Consider the following 6,251-nt stretch of genomic DNA (forward strand, 5'->3'; position numbering starts at 1 on the left):
GTGTGTGTGTGTGTGTGTGTGTGTGTGTGTGTGTGTGTGTGTGTGTGTGTGTGTGTGTGTGTGTGTGTGTGTGTGTGTGTGTGAGTGTTATACAAATAATTGGACAACGATGCAACATTTTTCTCAAATATTCAAAAATGTCAACTGAAAACATGTGGCAGCTAGAATAGCCCTCATCAAACTGAATGCTCCTCTGATGGTCCCATTTCCAATATGGGAAGTCGTATTCCAACTTGTTCAGGTTCTTTGAGTCGTAATGTGGAACAGCCTGGATGCTTCAAGAACGCAAGTTACGTTTAAACACACACTGAGACCTGTTTTCTAGTTGTTGCACTTTAGGGGGCGTTTATGTGAATTATTCGAGTCTGGAACACGTTTTTCAAATTATTCTGACATCATATAGTGAAGTAACAAAGATGAAATATCATTTGCATATCCTAACCGTGATTTTGTCCACTCCTGTTCTTCTTTTACAACCTTACAATAAATGTTTTGAAAATCAGGACATACTTTTTTTTCTATTCCTGCTGACAGACAAACAGAGAGTCAAACCAAACCAGAAACATTACCTCCCTGGCAGATGTAATTATCCAGTGTCATGGTGATCCAAGCCTAGAAAGCAGAACAATAACACATTAAAAAAACTGTTCTACTAAATGGAGACTGGCCTATTGCTTTGTGTTCAACTGACCACAACTCCTGTAAACTATTGAACTAGTGAGTTCATTCCTCCTGCAAATGGCTTGTGTTTTGGTGAGTCAGCCAACCTTCTGACCAGTTAAAAAGCTTAAAGACCCCCCAGATCCAAGTCAGAGACCCTGCTGTCTCTTCCATGGTGACCGGATCCAGCCTCGCTGCCTTCATAAAACTGCTTAAGCACCAGCCTACCCCAAAAGTAAACTTAACCCTTTAAAAACCTCCCTGCTAGCCTGCAGGTGAATATATAATGATTTAGTTAGGAAAGGTTTATCTAGTCTTGCATACAAAATCTATAATCTCTTTTGACTTATCATCTATTTATTAATAGGCTTTTAATAGATCAGGAATGTCATCTTAGTAATACAAGCTTATTCCATACTTTTGTTTAATTCCTGACATTTAATTATTTAGTATACAGGCAATAAATGCTTTTATTTATTTTTAGAGATACTGTTCGATGGTTCCCTGCTGAGACAAAGTAATCACTGATTGTGAAAAATATTTTATTTCCAGATTGATGGCTGATTAAAATTGTTTGTCTATAATTGAGGTGGTGAATAAAAACAAAATGGCCGTGTTTATTTGTATTTGTATTCAGCTCTGATTTTGATTGTTTCAGTATGCTGAAAGAATGAGCTCAGTGGGTTTAATTGATTTTAAGATAGGTTGAGTTTCTTTCATCCCAGAGATATGAGGCTGATTTGGTTTTGAGGCTTTGCACACTCAGTCTGTTTTTTTGTTGCATCTTAAAGTTACATTGACCTACTGCATACATTTTGATGATAAAAAGCAGATTCCAACGTTTTCTGAACTGAGAGCTCTGTGTCTGTGTGTGTGTGTGTGTGTGTGTGTGTGTGTGTGTGGGTGGGGGTGTGGGTGTGGGTGTGGGTGTATGGGTGTGTGGTTTAAGCAAGGACCAATAGAGTGTGTGTGTGTGTGTGTGTGGTTTAAGCAAGGACCAATAGAGTGTGTGTGTGTGTGTGTGTGTGTGTGTGTGTGTGTGTGTGTGTGTGTGTGTGTGTGTGTGTGGAGTTTAAGCAAGGACCAATAGAGTGTTGGTGTGTGTGTGAGAGAAGTATGTTTATATTCATAAGAAGTCCGCCATATCTCTCCCTGACCCCCTCTACCTGCAGAGGGAATGCTAAGATGCGAGGCCGTTGTCTCGCATAACAATGAATGTTTGGTGTTAACAGTATTTCTCAACACATCACTCTGGATACTGTGACAACAACGAACTCCAAACAAATTGAAATTCAGTTTTAGCATTTGTTCTTGGGATTTTAAAGCTGCTACATTCAATAATTTTCTATTAACAATGAATGCAAGGACTATGCGTAATTTAAAAGAGGTCATGATAGTATAATTATTGTTTTTGTAGAACATAGAGTAGTTAAAATCCACATAAAATGAGAATTGGTTAGCCAAGTGAATTAATAATAAAGCCTCACTATCACGAATTTGCCTCAGGGCTTCACAATCAGAGAAGCACCCTCTCAGATATTATTAAAGACATGTAGTTTCCTTAGCTTGCTGTTTCCAGTCCTTTGTTTTTCACGAACAAGCCCCAACATATGACTGAGTGGTTACAGTCCAGCTACAGTGGAAAGGCAAAGTTAGCTAGTTAAATAAAGTGGCAGATGTGGTTCTTATAAGCTGATGGAGACAAACCATTACCAGAAATGTTAAATTATTTGGAAACCCTCCGTTTATGTTTGCCTATCAAACACAGTAGTACCAGCCAATTACAGAACATTTGTTGATGACAAATCACGCCTAAGAAACAGACTTGACTCAGTATATTAAACTTTGGCCAAATCCTGTTTGAAGTAAAGCAAACACTTCTCCCTCTCAAGTAAAGCTTTATGCGCAGTTGATTGTTTTTCCTTTAGCTCAGATGTATCACCTCACTTAAACAGAAAGTTCCACATCAGCTGCAGCCATCTTGGTTGTTTTGAAAAATCCCTCAACAGCAAACTCTTCTGTACAGTTAAAGTTACAGAACCCATAGTAGATAACAGTCGTCTGTCCAAAGTCAAGGGGCCGCAAACATTTCCAATATGAGCTTGCAAATTGGTACGATTCCCAGGCAAAGTGGAGACCTACTAGAGATTCAATGGGAGTATATTGGTTTTTCATCAGCCAGGTGCAAATAAAACTCCCAATGAATGCTAATATTGCTCCCAGTTCATCAGCCTAAATGGTTATTATGCCAGCACTGTGTTCACAGCTTGTTTTCTTTGCCCATAAACGTCCGAACGCATCAGTTAATGCAGGTTTAAAGAGAGGATCAAGATCAAGGAGCCTTTAGTGAAAACACATTACTGATTTAAGAACCCTTGGAACACATTTCCTTTAATAAATATCACACATTTTGGCAATGACCTATTCATAAATCAATAGCGTATAATGATTTTACAGTTGACCCTTATTTTAGATTTTTCTCCCTCAAAGAATTATACACACACACATGCCAACACGCACACTTTCTCTCATCCATGCAGTACAATCAGGCCGTTAGGTTGAGGTGAGAATTACTCTGCCCACTGGAGCAGAAACAAGTAGAGATGCCTCGCCTGGGGATCATTTCATTATTTGTAATAGTGCCTCATTAAAAAATAGATTTTGTGTTACAGGTGAAAACAAAAGTAATCAATCAATGCAGGTGATCAAACGCTTTTTTGACATTACCCAACACCTTGCCTCGTTTTTATCAAGGTTGTTTACACAGCCTTTTAATTTTTGTGTTTGATTGTGTACTTAACCAAGCATCTTAGTCTTTATTGACCGTTAATACACCTTGGCCATTAATATTTTTTCAAAAAGGTCATTTTTGTACCACGGTTTGGCTTATTTGAAGCTAATGCAGTTGCACTTACAATGGCTTGGGTTTTCGAAAGCTAAAAAAACTCTTCGCTAAATTGCCTTGGATAGAAATGTAGAACAAATAAGTGTAATGGAATGACTTGTTAGAAGGACAACAATACATTCACAGAGTGGACTAGTTATTAAAGAGAGATTCAAGGCCAGAGGGAAGTACCCATATTGTTGAGGCGTCCTTGAGCAAGCCTCCCCACTGTTTCCAGGCAGGCGATTGTGTAGCTGACCATCTGTGACGTGGAATAAGGGGAAGCCGATAGAAAATTGCCAAGCACTTATATTATACTCTTTGGGGTTCCAGGAGACCATTCCACTTTGAATGCCAAACAAGCTGATATAGTGGCTTATCTCTATTAGCTCGTCACAGAATTTTACTAGATTGGAAATCCCCTTAGCCCCCATCGACCTGTATTTGGCTAAAGGACCTGGTTTTGTTTCTCAAACTTGAGAAGATAAAGGATACTCTTAGGGGCTCTGCAGACTGTTTCTATAAGAAATGGCAGTGCTTGATAGATTACTTCAATAACCGACAAACACTCCCAACCGTATAGTGGAACATTTATTTCTTTATTATTTTATTTCCCTTTTTTTATTCAGACTCTTATTTATCTTTTTACATACTTATCCCTCTTACTACTACTACCTCTACTTGTTATTTTATGTATTTTGTATTCTTTTATTTGTTGTTACTGTGTTCTTTTTGACATGGAATAAATGTGTTTCCATGATTCAACTTGTATCTCTATGGGTTTTTAAGATATGGGTGGGAGGGGGTTGGGTTAATTCTAAGAAAAAAATCAAATGGATGAATATCATTGTCCCAATTGGGAACCTGGATGATTGAACCTGTTTTTTCAATAAACAAAACATTGGCCAAAAAAACAAACCAGTCCACACTTTCCAATTACTGCTCCTTGTTTCTTGATAATGTGCCTCATTTTCTCTTGAGTGCAATGGATGTTAATCCTGTTTCCTCTTGTTTCCTGCAGGCCCTGTGACTGTGCCTCCAGCGGCAGTGTGGGCGTCTGCTCTGCTCTGGACGGACGCTGCCACTGTAAGCCACACGTGGAGGGACAGAGCTGCGACAGGTGAGTTATAAGATTCTTTATAACGTCACGTATGTGCGCAAATGACCTATGGTTACCAAGGCAACTGAGAAGTCCTCCACAATAGCACAACTAAAGACTTTACTGACCATGCATTACTTTGAGTGCAGAGTAAGCATTCACAGAAAAAATACTTTCCCCTTATTATGGAGCAAATACAAAAAGAAAATAACAATGTTTATGGGTTCCTTTTTAGATAAATCGTATTTATTGTTTTTATTTGTGCACTTTTTCAGTCCAAAAAAAAAAAGCATTGATGATTTTTAGGAAATGAAGTTACTAAAAGTCCAAATTTTTAGGGTAAAACGTTAACATTATCAGTCCTCAAAAATCAGAATCACAAAACCTTTATTCGTCCCACTGCAGGGAAATGTACAGAGTTACTGCAAAGGGGACAGTGCAGATAAAAAGGCAAAAGTAGACTCACATATTAATAAAGAGGTAAGCACACATTAAATAATTCTAAAAAGTAGTGTAAGGTGATTAAGTAATGGCATTAAAATCTTAAATATGCATTAGTCCAGATGACAGGTAATCACAAAATCAGTATACTTTAGTTTTAAGAATATTTTGTATAAGCATTTCTCCCAGGTTTTGAGTTTTCTTCCAAATGTTGTGCCGTTGCAACACGTCGATAACCAAGTGCCTGCGCCCCTCTGTCTGTTTCTATCTCGCTCCTCAGGGATACAGGATCAAACAGATGAACTCACTGTGACATTAGCAATGCACACAGCCCCAGGTCTCAGACTATTGAATAATTCTGTGCTCCCTGTTTGTTGACTTTTTGGGCTGATTTCACAGCTGGTTGAGCAGGCTCCTCTCCTGTGTAATGTGACGAGTGTAGAGGCTGATTTTTAGCGCTGTTCCTGTCCCACCCTTGTGCCAGAGAGTGTTTGTAGGTCAGTGCTCAGGATCCTCGCAGCTGAGCTCCATTTGGCCCCATCTTCCATAACACTGCAGCAACCAGCAGGCATGTGATGAATAGCTGCAATGAGGGGCAATATTTAATTGTTGTAACGCATGAGGGAATGTTTGTGTGTGTGTACCTACAGATGCAGGCCTGGCTTTTTCAACCTACAACACGTAAACACAGCAGGCTGCCAGGCGTGTTTCTGCTTCGGCCACTCGCTGGCCTGCTCCCCGTCCAATCACTACGCTGCTGTCCACATCACCTCTGACTTCCTTGAAGGTATGTCTAAGACTTGCCAGATATGAATAAGGTTTCTTTGCTTCTGTGGGGATGTTATTAATCAGCTAAAATTCAAATGACCGGGGGTTTACTTTGTTCTTTCTGAATTTGCACGTCTTCATTTTCCTTGATTTCTGTGTTTTATTGTGCTATAATTAATAAGTGTCTTGTGCATGTTTGTTATTTGTTCTGTAGTTCAACCAAATTGAATATGTTTGCCCTTTTAGCTTAAAAGTAGGGTATAAGGGCAAACATATTCAATTTGGTTGAACTACAGAACAAATAACAAACATGCACAAGACACTTATTAATTATAGCACAATNTGTGTGCCTTGGCAGTCTTAGTGTTCTCATACTGCCTGTGCTGCAGCACCTCTTTT

The 6,251-nt window shown here is 39.0% G+C and overlaps 1 long non-coding RNA gene across 1 annotated transcript in view; it reads left to right on the forward strand.

Annotated features, from left to right (window-relative positions):
* The window catches only part of LOC104959095 (uncharacterized), a 10,027-nt gene extending 4,160 nt beyond the window's left edge, over positions 1-5,867 (forward strand). Inside the window, exons 3-4 of the long non-coding RNA XR_799828.1 lie at positions 4,566-4,664; positions 5,735-5,867. This is a non-coding gene — a long non-coding RNA (uncharacterized lncRNA). The remainder of the gene's footprint in view (positions 1-4,565; positions 4,665-5,734) is intronic.
* Positions 5,868-6,251: the final 384 nt, after the last annotated feature.

The sequence above is a fragment of the Notothenia coriiceps genome, unplaced genomic scaffold, assembly GCF_000735185.1.
Source record: "Notothenia coriiceps isolate Sejong01 unplaced genomic scaffold, NC01 NC01_scaffold00029880, whole genome shotgun sequence".
In the NCBI taxonomy this organism is placed as follows: domain Eukaryota; kingdom Metazoa; phylum Chordata; class Actinopteri; order Perciformes; family Nototheniidae; genus Notothenia; species Notothenia coriiceps.